Here is a 14196-nt window from a genome sequence, read left to right on the forward strand (position 1 = left end):
GCACAAGGCACCTATGATTTATCAAATGGAGCCCATGGATAGAAATCAGAGACGCCAGTCCCTGACTAGGAATAGACCCGTGAAAGAGGTGTTACAACTACCACCAGATGCTACCCCATATACAATCATTCTGAAAAATGTTCCCAAACTTGGCCCAAATATTGTCGAGACCTGGCCAGATATACGTAATAAGGTAATACACTGGATGTCAGGGAATATATGTACACCAGATATATTATTTCGCGAGATCTTATATGCAAGGAGAGTTGACTGGGTGGGAAATTTGGAGGAAGAAGAGGGAGATTGTATTGTGGTCAACTTTCGTAACCCTTGCTTTGTGGGCCAACTACTAGCAGACTTGGATATAAGACATTGAAACTGTAAATGCCTGAGGAGGGAGATTATGGCTGTTCCCCTAGGATACTTTTACAGAATGATGAACAGGCATAATAGACACAGGGGTAACAGGGGGTACATCCAGTATTTTGGATAGGCATAATAAACTGGAGCATTCCAACCGTTTTGCCCCCCTGAGTAACATAGAGGATCTAGATTGACTGCAGGAGAATTTGAGTAGGAAAACGACTCCGATGCATAATAAAACACAACCTACCACTATAGTGCCCATATCAAAATCTCCAAGTGGTAATGGCGACACTGAGTCAGATGGGGGACCACTAGCAGGAGACCTAATTACACTCATGTCATGGAATATAGCTGGAGTAAAAACGAAAATAGCTGAGAAGGAATGGCAGACTATAATAAGTTCATCACATATAATCTGCCTACAAGAGACATGGCACACGGGATCCTTCTCTATGGAAGGTTATGCCACATTCTCCTCACCAGCCTTGGCCTCAGCCAGGGGAAGGGCAAAGGGAGGTCTAGCAATCCTTATTTCAACATTGGTACCCTACTCATTGGTGAAATCCTCCCTCGATTCCCCCCCTTCTACCAGTTTTTATACTTTCGGATAGATGGGATCTTAGGAATTGTACTAATAAACTATTACAACAACAAATTTGATGGTACTAATAGAGTAGTGGCATTGACTCTTCACGATGACTTACAGGCCTTTGTAAACGATATAACTTCAAGTTACATAATAATATGGGCTGGAGATTTTAATATCGGGATATGCAAGAATACTATAGGGGAGACATGCGGATTCATCGACGAGGGGGGACGTACTCAATTGCACTTTTTACATAATAACTATGGAACTGTATTGAATGAAATACTATTTAGATATGACCTAGAGTTGATGGAGCAAGATGGCTATAAAGGAGAGAAGCTTCCATCGTTTGTAGGAAGAGGACATTTCTCGATAATTGACCACATACTAATGTCAAAGAGCCATATGGATATGGTCGTTTCATTGAAGATTGAGCCCACTATTTATAGTGATCACTACCCCCTGATACTGACTATGAGATTAGCTAAACCCTTTAATATAGGTGAACGACTAGCAATGGATATAGGAATAAGAAGTGGAAACGGATTTGCGATTAAATGGACTGGGATAAATGAAACAGATGTGATCAACAAAGTTGTGACACAACACCGTCAAGAAATTATCATATGTACAGAATATAATCAAAATCCCAATACGATCCTTTAACCAACTTAGAATTGCCATTGCAGGAAGTTTAGTGAGAGCATCAGGGGAAAAAAAGAGCGGTAAAGTGGGGTGGTTTGATCACAATTGCTCATCAGCCAGCCAGGAATTAAAACAAGCCCTGCAGGCCCGACCAAGAAACAGAGAAAAAGTAATTATTAAGTGTTCTAATTACAAACACGGATTAGAAACCAGCAAGGCACAATTGAGAGCTAGGGCATGGGCTAATCTTGAACAAGCAACGACACTAAGAGATAGTACTTTATTTTGGAAAACAATCAACCAACCTTTCCTAAAAAATAGTGATGCACCCGAAATAACAGTACATGTTGCTTTATTGGAATGGCTTTCTCATTTTGGTTCAATTTTTAACCCAGAGAACCTGACTATTCACCCGTCAAATAATGGGATAATTGAGATCAATCCACCCTCCTTGAAACCAGTTAGTCTAGAGGAAGTGAAATTTGCCATAGGAAGATGCCCGAAAGGGAAGGCGCCGGGCCCTGACGGGGTGCCAGTAGATGCTTATTTGACACACGTTGATTTATGGTGCCCTATCCTGACCCAAGTCTTTCTGAGTGTGACAAAGGGATATATTTTAACATCATGGAGTGAAAGTATAATTGTCACTATTTTTAAAAAGGGGCATAGAGACGACCCCAAATGTTATCGGCCAATTTCACTTTTGGATACCTCTGTCAAATTGCTGGGAAGAGTACTTGTAGAAAGACTAGAAACTTGGGCAACAAGCAATCATATACTTACAGAGGCTCAATTGGGATTTAGGCCTGGGGTTGGTACCCTGGAACAATGTATAAACCTTAATTTAATAATAAGTAAGTATACAATGGCAAAAAAGGGTCATGTATTCCTCTGTTTTGCAGATCTTAGTAGTGCCTTTGATTTGGTGAATCATGCTAAGTTGTGGAAAGTTTTAACAGATATGGGTGTGCCCTCGGATGTAATAAGCTTCTTGGCACAACTATACAATAATCTAACAGCACGGGTGAGATATGGAAGAAATGGAGAATGTACGCCAGGTTTTAGGATAGGGAGAGGAATACGCCAAGGTTGTGTCTTAGCGCCGCTCCTATTTTCTCTTTATATAAATGGTGTAGATGCACACTTAAAAAATGTAAAAATTGACAGCCCTAAAATAGGAGAATGCTCTATCCCAATCCTTTTATACGCAGATGATGCAGTTTTGCTGTCACAAACTGCAAATGGGTTGCAGCAACTAATGGAGGGCTTAATGGAATTTATGGAGGAAAGAGATATGTTGTTGAATATGAGTAAAACAGTGGTAATGACTTGTGGACAGGGAAAGGCCAGGAAGAAAACTTATTTTATTAAGGGCCACAAATGTGAAGAGGTGAATGGATTTACATACCTGGGTATACAATTTTCTAATATGGGACACTGGAAACAACACCTAGAAATTACCAAAATGAAGTATATTAGGACAACTGAGGCAGTCTTTAGATTCTCCAAATAAATTGATAATAAACCCCTTAGGGAAATGCTGCAAATTTACAAAAGTAAATCAATCAGCAGCATCACATATGGTTCTGCCCTTTGGGGTTCGATGCCCGAGATCCATTCATTACAAGTGTTAGAGAATAAAGTTTCTAACAGATTACTTGCAGTCCTAAATACCACTTCCACATACATGGTACACAAGGAACTGGGCAGTCCCTACGTGGTGGATTTAATATATATAAATGCGTTTTCGGCTTGGCATGGTATTTGGTCAAAAGAAGGGAAGCATCTTACCCGAAAGATTATTAAAGATTGCCTTACATTAGAACATCGGGATAGAATCCCATGGTTCATGCACTTAAAAGATCTGTTGAGAGGTATAAATCTAACACCAAACTTAGACAACCCAGGCATAGTTCTCCAATTTAGCAAGAAAGAACTGAAAAATCATTTAATGGCTTGGAGGGCTAGTGATAGAGAAAATAGAGAATGCATGAAATCAACGGTAGCTCTTTACATGATCGAAAACAATGAGGTAATACCAAATTATTTACTGACAGTTGTGATAGATTTTATTTGACCCGATTACGTTTTAGAATGTTGCACTTTTTGGTAGCCTTCCCAAAGATGAGAATTTGGAGTAAAAGCCCACCGAAGTGCCCCTGCGTGGGACGATTTGCACAATCTACAATGCACTTTATTATATCTTGTAAATTTTATCATGACATTAGGAAACAATTCTTAAAACCACTATTTTGAATAAGTTATTTTATTGCAGAGAAGCTTTTAACTATTTATTTCAATTGGATACGAATGAGAAAGGTGAAGCAGTGATAAAATTTATCCTACATGCAATTGAAGAGAGGAAAAAGTTGTCCTATTTAGAAAAACTCCGATATGAGAATGAATAACCGCATAATTTGTCGCAACAAAGATTTTTATCCTTTTTATTGGTAACGTATCTGGGAAAATTTTATTGTATAGCTTTTTTATCTTAAAGAGACTGTTTTTCTTTTATGGAGTAAAATCCGAATAAAGATTGTTTTGAATTTGAATTTGAATTTGAGTGCAGGTGCATGGGGAGTGTGCTGATGTGAGATAGATGGCTGCTTGGTGTCTGAGGGCCTGGTTTGTGTCCTTTAGGAGGGGGGCACTGCCAGCGTGGGAGAGGACTCAGGGACATGTGCATGGATGTTGTGGAGGTGTCTGTAAATGAGGTGTGTGTGGTGCTTGGTGTGGTGATGCTGGTGGTGATGGATGTTGAACCAGTGCATGCAGGTGTGACTGTGGATGTGACTGTGATGGAGGTGGAAGAGGAAGAGGGGGGAGACAGTGGAGGCAGTGGATGTGGTTGTGTCTGCAACTGTCTTGTGTTTGCGTGAGTGCTTGTGGCCTGAAGTGTGGTACCTGTGTTTGGCTGTGCCACTCTTGTGTGTTGTCTTGTGTGCATGCGTGATAGTATGTGTGCATGGGATGAGTTGAAGTTGAGGAGACTGGGACTGGGAAGTGGTAGTTGGAGGAGGGACGGTAGGAACAGGGACAATGGCTGCCATCAGAGAGGAGGCCAGAGCCTGAATCGATCTCTTTTGGGAAGCCAGTCCACCGTGGATGCCCTCCAGGAATGCATTGCATTGCTGCATCTGGGATGCTAGCCCCTTGATGGCATTCACAATGGTTGACTGCCCAATAGAGATGGATCTCAGGCAGTCAATAGCCTCCTAACTCAGGGCAGCAGGGCTCACTGGGGCAGGGTCTGAGGTGCCTGGGATAAAGGAGATGCCCACCCTTCTAAGTGAGCGGGCACAAGCAACTCACTTTGGGGCTACTGGGAGGGCGGGGCTGGCACTGGGAGTGGCGACTGTACCTGCAGAGGTGTCCTCCACCACCAGGGACCTTCCATCGGAGGAGGTATCAGAGTCAGTTTTGTCACTTCCTGTCTCCGCTGTGGTGCTCCACTCGCCCTCCGCCCACTGGTTCCCTTGGCGTCGGTGGACTCTGCCTCCTGTGTCCTGTGGGATGCAGCTCCCTCTGTTGCCTGTGCCCCTGCTTTTCTGCCAGATGATGCTAATGCACACATAGACAGGATTGCAGAAGGAAAAAGGGGCGGAGAGAGAGAAAGGGAACACTGGGTCAATTATAACACCAAAACCACAGTTGGCATACACAACACCATCACACACAGGGATCAGGATTGAGCACTATGCATTGCACTGCCATTGATTTGGGTAGATGCCACAGGAAGATGAGGGCCAAACACCCCTCCTGGGACCCACTAAGCCCTGACTGACATGGAATGCAAACAAGCCAGGTTACCTGCATTTGCCATACATCTATTACCCTTGAGCTGAATCATACTGCAATGTCTAGCCTGGCATTTAGGGGCACTCACTAACTCACACGCAGCACCCGGATCCCATGCCACTTACCAATTATTGTAGGAATGCCCACTGTACTCACCCCCTTATGGCTACTGTGATGCCCTCAAGCACCCATCCAGCTCTGAGTGGGCCACTGCAAGTATGCAGGCCATCAGGGGGGTCAGATTCTGATGGGCACCCCTTCCTCATTGGGAGGCCATCCCAAGCTGGGCCTCTGCAGTCTTCTGTGCCCAGCGTCTCAGGTCCTCCCACCGGTTCCTGCAGTGGGTGCTCCACCTGCTGTAGACCCCCAGGATCTACATGTCCTTGGCGATGGAACGCACAATCCCTTCTTTTGATGGGTCACTGACCTCTGGAGGGAATGCAGACAGGAGGCCACCATTACACACACAATCCAGCCTGTCACACATATGGCCCACCAATCCAGTTTCCATCACGATTGGCACACACATCGTCCGGCGCCCACCATGTATACTACCACCCGACATCCCCCAATGACATGATGCTTGCACACACATCCCCATGCATCCTCCTACATACATCGTGCACATGGTGTACTCACCTGTTGGTCTGGAGGCTCATACAGCAGTCCATACTGGGGTAGCACCCCATCCACCAGTCGCTCCAACTCCTCCGGAGTGAAGGCAGAGGCCCTTTCCTCAGTCCCATGGGCCATGGTAGGCTCCAGACACAGGTCACAGCAACACACGCAGTGTAGGTGTCGTCCTGTGGAAAGTCAGGAAACAAGTGAGGATTTGGATGGAAAATGGCAGTCACATCCACGGCCGTGTATACCCATTGGCCACTGTACTCCATAGAGCCCCATAACGCCTAATGTCGGAGGAGTTACATCACTTCCACCTGACCCTGGATACAGGACATGCGGCTGCCATTTCATGGTAGTGGACAACGATCAGATAAACCATAACTGCGTCATTGCCTAAAATGAGACATACATTGCAATTCCCACTGTCCGATCACACTGATTCTCTATGTACACTGAGGTGGTGGTTCCCTTGTTCAAATTGTGACAGCCTACTCACTCTTGTGTCCCTTAGTTACCTACTGCTGCGGAGGAATAGGAGAAGGAGACAAACCCCTGTGTACAGACCCCTGGTGGATGTGGCTAAGCTGGAGGACAGGCACATTATACTTATCTATGGACTGGACAGGGCCACAAACACAGACCTGATTGCCCAGTTAGAACCTGATCTGATGTCACCCATCCGTCATCCCACTGGGATCCCCCCTCTTGTGAAAGTGCCATCAGTTCTTCATTTCCTGGCAACTGGTTCTTTCCAAGTGACAGTGGGCTTGGCAGCAGGAATGTCACAGCCAATGTTCTCAATCGTGCTGGCAATGGTTCTGTCTGCCCTAGTGAAGCACATGTACACTACATTGTTTTCCCCCAGATGGAAGATCTGGTCACTGTTAAGGCAGGATTCTATGCAATGGGACATATCCCGAATAATATTGGGACAATTGACTAAACACATATTGTGTTATAGTCGTCCCCCCACCAGAATTAACAGGTATTCATGAATCGGAAGAGTTTCCACTCACTGAATGTGCAAATTGTGTGGCTGGGTGACCAGTACATATCCCACGTCACTGCCAAGAATCCTGGGTCAGTTCATGACGCCTTTGTCCTGAGGAATAGCAGCATCCCAAATGTGATGGGTAAACTACAGAGGCACATGGTGTGGCTAATAGGCGAGCCAGAGCCCCCACCCACTGTAGGTCAGTGTATGCCTTGAGGTGTTATCCCATAGGATTGTGTGAGGCTAACTATTTGCAGGTGACTCTGGGTACCTAAACCCTTCGTGGCTTCTGACCCCTATGACGAATGCCAGGACATGGGTTGAGAACCGTTATAATGAGGCACATGGGCGAACCAGAAGAGTAATTGAAAGGACATTTGTGTAGGAAAGTACCATCTTGCCTGGTATGTTACCCCCATTTTTACATGTATGTACATTTGTTTTTGCCTGTCTCACTGGGATCCTGCTAGCCAGGACCCCAGTGCTCATAGTTAGGTGACCACTTTTACCAATTTCAATTGGCATACTGGAGCACCCTTATAATTCCCTAGCATATGTACCTAGGTACCCAGGGTATTGGGGTTCCAGGAGATCCCTATGGGCTGCGGCATTTCTTTTGTCACCCATAGAAAGCTCAGACAAACCTTTACACATGAATGCCACTGCAGCCTGTGTGAAATAACGCACATGTTATTTCACAGCCATTTTTACTGCACTTAAGTAACTTATAAGTCACCTATATGTCTAACCTTCACTTGCTGAAGGTTAGATGCAAAGTTACTAAGTGTGAGGGCACCCTTCCACTAGCCAAGGTGTCCCCACATAGTTCAGGGCCATTTTCCCGGCCTTTGTGAGTGAGGGGACACCATTACACGTGTGCACTACATATAGGTCAACATCTATATTTAGCTTCACAATCCGAATATGGTCATGTAACATGTCTAAGATCATGGAACTGTCCCCCCATGCCAAATCTGGTATCGGGGTTCTGTAGTGCTTTCCTCTTATCTAGTTTCTAAGCACTAACATAACACACTAGAAATGCACTTGTGAGGTCAAAGAAGACTTTTATTGTTGTTAATTCTTCCCCAACCACAATATTTTATGTATGACGAATTAGTAGCTTTCAAGTCCGCGTTAATCAAACAAAATATATCAGTTTGCAATATACACAGCAGGTTATATTTATAAGATATTGAATGCAAAGCAAAACAAATACTTCACCGTGTGGGAATTATCTACAGCTTCATCTTTCTAAGGTCTGCAAGCTGATGACCCCTGTCAGCCGCGAGAAAGAGAGATTCATCTACCCACACGGGATTGCTGGCAGCTGGCGCCAAGCTCCAGCACGAGGTCCGGCAGATTCGAATCTGACCCTCTGCAGCCTGTTACATTCGTTACAAAGGTGTGCCCCCTCCTCTCAGACCTGGGAAACTGAGCAAGCCTTTTGGAGACTGGCCAGGTCTCCAAGACTACTCCTGTTCCCAAGCTCAAGCGAAGAAAACAACACCCATGTACTCTCTCTTATCATGTCTAGTCTACTGTGAGAATAACATCTTGGTTCTCTGGTGCAAAAACACAGCTTGGAAAAATACAGCTTGGATTCTCAACTGCAATGTCTAACTCCACGTTAAAGGCAATGGGCAGCTAACCTAAGTATCAAATGCAATGTCATGTTAAAGCCAACAAGCATCTAAGCTGAATACAAAATGCAATGTCTTATATCATGTCAAAGCCCATAGGCAGCTGAGCTGAATACAAAATGCAACATATAATATCATGTCAAAGCCAATAGGCAGTTAAGCTGAATACAAAATGCAATATATAATATCATGTCAAAGCCAATAGGCAGCGGAGCTGAATATATGATATCATGTCAAAGCCAATAGGCAGAATATCTAATAGCATGTCAAAGTCAATAGGCAGCTAAATTGAATACATCATGTCAAAGCCAATAGGCATGCAATGTCAAAGCCAATAGGCGGCTAGACTGGATACAGCATGTCAAAGCCAATAGGTAGAATACAGAATGTAATGGCTAATGCAATGTCAAAGCCCATAGGCGGCTCAACTGAATACAGAAAGTAATGGCTAATGCCATGTCAAAGCCAATAGGCAGAATACAGAATGTAATGACTAATGCAATGTCAAAGCCCATAGGCGGCTAAACTGAACAAAACATACCATGTGCTACTGTTGAACATTGAGCAACTAATATGCGCAGTGGTGAAACACAAAGTCATTGGTCAAAACAAAATTTAACAAATGGCAGTACATTCCGCCCTTTGACCAATGAATTTTTGTTTCACATATCTCTTGTTTCAAACAAAAACAAAAAACAAAAAAAAAACAGCAGCACAAAAAAAAAACATTATATCAAAGCAATCCCTGTAAAGCAATAGAAGTGGATTAACACATTGATCTCATAACCTTTCACATCAGATACATCTACATAGAAAAGACTGAGCAATTTTTTTTCTCTGAATGAGTCTCTAATTCAACAGTGTTAGCAATTTGATGTGGCATGAGTTCTACTCATGTAAAGGTGCACGGTCCACCTGAAAGGTTTGCTGGAAGATAAGCAAAAGTCAGAGTTCCATACGAGAAGGGAAAAAAAAAAAAACACAGCTTAGTTCCGGTGGAAGAATGCAATCAAACAAGTTGAACTTGAACTGAAGGCGCAGTTTGCGCAAAATGGATCCATGGTGCTGGCACTTTACTCAGCCAGGTTCAGGTTGGGGATTCGGTCCCTTCCCCGACCCCACACGCACACACCGGAAGGGGGACCACACAGCACACTCAGGGACAGTGGCGAAACGTGGTAGGATCTGCAAAAGAAACAAGTATGACTTTTCTTGCAAATAACATTTTTCATTTAAGCTGCACCCTTCCTCTTTCTTTCCCTGTTTTATAATCAGCAGGACGTTTTTGGGGCCCTTTGTTATATTCTCTGCAGGTTCTGGAGGGTCACTTGGGGCTTCAGCCCACACATCAGCACTGAGGTTTTTATCTGCTGCACCACAGCTTCCCTTTTCTTGCACTGTCAGAAGGGCTGGGGCAGACTCATTCTTTACCAAACCTCCATTCACTGCACTTTTGTCAATTTGGGCCATTCTGTCTCCAATTTGTATGAATGAATCAGATTCTTTTCTAGGTATCAGCATAATTTCGATTTTTCCTTGGTAGTTTTCAGCAATCACTCTCCCTAAAACCTGCTCAATTTGCCATTTCTGTTCTGGTAACTTTCCTCTCCCCAACTGCTCTGTGACTGCTTGCATGACAGAATGCTTTTGTGCGTGCTGCACAGTTTTTATCAAATCTAGGGGAATGTGCATCTCTCTCATCTCTGCCCACCTGTAAGTGGCCTTTTCTCTCAGCTGTTCACATTTCTGGGGCACCCACTTAGCCATCCCCACTAAGGCAGAATTCTGGGTGAACACTTCTCTCTCTGAATTTTTCTCATTAACATCTGCAAGGTAATTGAACCAGTTAGGTGCTAAAACATTAGCAATGAACCAAAAATCAGCATAAAAATGACACATCTCACGTAGCTCTTGCTTTAAAATCTGACACACATTATACAACGCTGTTCCTTCTCCTGTGCCAGAAAACAACATTTCAGTCAATGAATCATTAGTAAAACAAACATGCTTTTTATCTTCAGTAGACACGAATTCAAATGGTGCACCTAATTTCATTGGTAACTCTTTTATCTGTGGTACTCTAGCCCTGTCTTGCAAGTACCAGATCCATTGTATGATTCTAGCTAGGGGCACTATTTTCTTTCCTTGTTCTTGAATTACATGTACATAAGTATTTCCTTCTTGCACTGCGCAGAAACTTAATGTCTGCATTATTTCATTTGCCAAATCACAAGCGCGCAGCTGCATATAATTTTTTACAGTGACCATTTACAAAAGTGTTAGGATTTCACTCAAATGAAGGCTATTCTTTTTCCAAAAATCAAACAAGCTAATGAAAATCGGGGTGTCTTGCTCTAAAATCCTTCGTTTTACTTGTGCATTTTGCAACGGTAACTCGTAAATCACATTCTGGTCTCTCTCGTCCGTCTTATCAGTTAAGGAATGCATTTTGTCTGCCAAAAACCCTGGCTCACACGAAAACTCAGTGCAGCTCGGAGCTGTCTTAACCCCCTCATTACTGGAATGGGACAAGAAAGATTCTTCAAAAACAGCCCTTTTATAACTTTCAGTCGGGCTAATTTGCTCACGTAAATTCCTATTTGCATGTTCCAACTTCCTACATTTCTCCTGCATTTCTCTGTAAGCAGATAAAGGTATCCAGACCTTTCTGTTATCATTACTTCCAAAAGACACGTTTTCTACATATGCATTTTCTTCTGTAATTCCCCAAACAGAAAACAATTCACAGTTTTTCTTAGCACCATCAGGCAGTTTAACAACACATGACATGGTCTGCCGTGCTACTGTGATTCTCCAAACAACAAACAATTCACAGTTTTTCGTAGCACCATCAGGCAGTTTAACAACACATGACATGGTCTGCCGTGCTACTGTGATTCTCCAAACAACAAAAAACAATTTCTGTAACTCTCCAAACAACAAAAAAACAATTACACTTTTAAAGTGTGCACTTAGAAATCTACTAACTCGTCAAACCCCTTCTTAATCACCTCTTAATGACCGACACCCCACGACCTCTGGTACCAATTGTAGTGCTTTCCTCTTATCTAGTTTCTAAGCACTAACATAACACACTAGAAATGCACTTGTGAGGTCAAAGAAGACTTTTATTGTTGTTAATTCTTCCCCAACCACAATATTTTATGTATGACGAATTAGTAGCTTTCAAGTCCGCGTTAATCAAACAAAATATATCAGTTTGCAATATACACAGCAGGTTATATTTATAAGATATTGAATGCAAAGCAAAACAAATACTTCACCGTGTGGGAATTATCTACAGCTTCATCTTTCTAAGGTCTGCAAGCTGATGACCCCTGTCAGCCGCGAGAAAGAGAGATTCATCTACCCACACGGGATTGCTGGCAGCTGGCGCCAAGCTCCAGCACGAGGTCCGGCAGATTCGAATCTGACCCTCTGCAGCCTGTTACATTCGTTACAAAGGTGTGCCCCCTCCTCTCAGACCTGGGAAACTGAGCAAGCCTTTTGGAGACTGGCCAGGTCTCCAAGACTACTCCTGTTCCCAAGCTCAAGCGAAGAAAACAACACCCATGTACTCTCTCCTATCATGTCTAGTCTACTGTGAGAAAAACATCTTGGTTCTCTGGTGCAAAAACACAGCTTGGAAAAATACAGCTTGGATTCTCAACTGCAATGTCTAACTCCATGTTAAAGGCAATGGGCAGCTAACCTAAGTATCAAATGCAATGTCATGTTAAAGCCAACAAGCATCTAAGCTGAATACAAAATGCAATGTCTTATATCATGTCAAAGTCCATAGGCAGCTGAGCTGAAAACAAAATGCAACATACAATATCAAGTCAAAGCAAATAGGCAGTTAAGCTGAATACAAAATGCAATATATAATATCATGTCAAAGCCAATAGGCAGCGGAGCTGAATATATGATATCATGTCAAAGCCAATAGGCAGAATATCTAATAGCATGTCAAAGTCAATAGGCAGCTAAATTGAATACATCATGTCAAAGCCAATAGGCATGCAATGTCAAAGCCAATAGGCGGCTAGACTGGATACAGCATGTCAAAGCCAATAGGTAGAATACAGAATGTAATGGCTAATGCAATGTCAAAGCCCATAGGCGGCTCAACTGAATACAGAAAGTAATGGCTAATGCCATGTCAAAGCCAATAGGCAGAATACAGAATGTAATGACTAATGCAATGTCAAAGCCCATAGGCGGCTAAACTGAACAAAACATACCATGTGCTACTGGTGAACATTGAGCAACTAATATGCGCAGTGGTGAAACACAAAGTCATTGGTCAAAACAAAATTTAACAAATGGCAGTACAGGTTCCAATTCCATGCATCCCCGGGGGCTCCACTATGAACCCTGGGAACTGCCAAACCAGCTCTCTAGGGTTTTCTCAGCAGCTGCCGCTGCTGCCACCCCACAGACAAGGTTCTGCCCTCCTAGTGTCTGGGAAGCCTAGTCCCAGGAACGCAGAACAAAGAATGTCCTCTGAGAGAGGGTGTTGCACCCTCTCCCTTTGGAAATAGGTGTTAAAGGCTGGGGAGGGGTAGCCTCTCCGAGCCTCTGGAAATGCTTTGAAGGGCACAGATGGTGTCCTCCTTGCATAAGCCAGTCTACACTGGTTTAGGGAATCCCCAGTCCTTGCTCTGGCACGAAACTGGACAAAGGAAAGGGGAGTAACCACTACCCTGTCCATCAACACCCCAGGGGTGGTGCCCAGAGCTCCTCCAGTGTGTCCCAGACCTCTGCCATCTTGGTTCCAGAGGTGTGAGGGCACTCTGGAGGCCTCTGAGTGGCCAGTGCCAACAGGTGATGTCAGAGACCCCTCCTGATAGGTGCTTACCTGACTTGGTGGCCAATCCTCCTCTGAGGGCTATTTAGGGTCTCTCCAGTGGGCTTTTCCTCAGAGAATGACTTGCAAAAATTCACCAGAGTTCCTCTGCACCTCTCTCTTCAACTTCTGCCAAGGATCAACAACTGACTGCTCCAGGACACCTGCAAAACTGCAACAAAGTAGCAAGAAGAATACATGCGACATTGTAGTGCCTAATCCTGCTGTCTATCTCGACTGTTTTCTGGTGGTGCATGTTTTGGGGGCTGCCTGACTTCATCCTGCAATGGAAACCATGAAGAGATCTTCTGTGGGTCGACTGAATCTTCCCCCTGCTTCAGCAGGCACCAAACTTCAGCGTCACCGGTAATCTGGGATTCCTCACATCCTGACGCGCGTGGCCCCTGGAACACAGGTGATGGACCCAAGTGGCCCAGACTGTCCAGTGGTCCAACTGTCCAAATTTGGAGAAGGTAAGTCCTTGCCTCCCCTCTCGAGACAGTAATCCTGTGAACAACATGAAGTACAGCTACAAGGGCTTCTGTGCACATTTCCACAAAATCCTGCATGCACAGCCAAGCCTAGGTCCCTACCACTCTGTCCTGTGATGCTCAGCGACCTGAGTTAATCTCCAGTGTCGTGGGACCCTCTTCTGCAGTGTTGCGATGACTGCCATGGTCAAATTTCT

The 14196-nt window shown here is 44.1% G+C and overlaps 1 long non-coding RNA gene across 1 annotated transcript; it reads right to left on the reverse strand.

Annotated features, from left to right (window-relative positions):
• Window positions 1-8977: 8977 nt before the first annotated feature.
• LOC138286785 (uncharacterized) lies at window positions 8978-12047 on the reverse strand. Its single transcript, XR_011202065.1, has 3 exons — window positions 11944-12047; window positions 10371-10485; window positions 8978-9844 (listed from the first exon to the last, which is right to left on the reverse strand). It is a non-coding gene; the product is annotated as an uncharacterized lncRNA (long non-coding RNA).
• Between the last annotated feature and the right edge of the window lie 2149 nt (window positions 12048-14196).

Source organism: Pleurodeles waltl, chromosome 3_2, assembly GCF_031143425.1.
Source record: "Pleurodeles waltl isolate 20211129_DDA chromosome 3_2, aPleWal1.hap1.20221129, whole genome shotgun sequence".
Lineage (NCBI taxonomy): Eukaryota > Metazoa > Chordata > Amphibia > Caudata > Salamandridae > Pleurodeles > Pleurodeles waltl.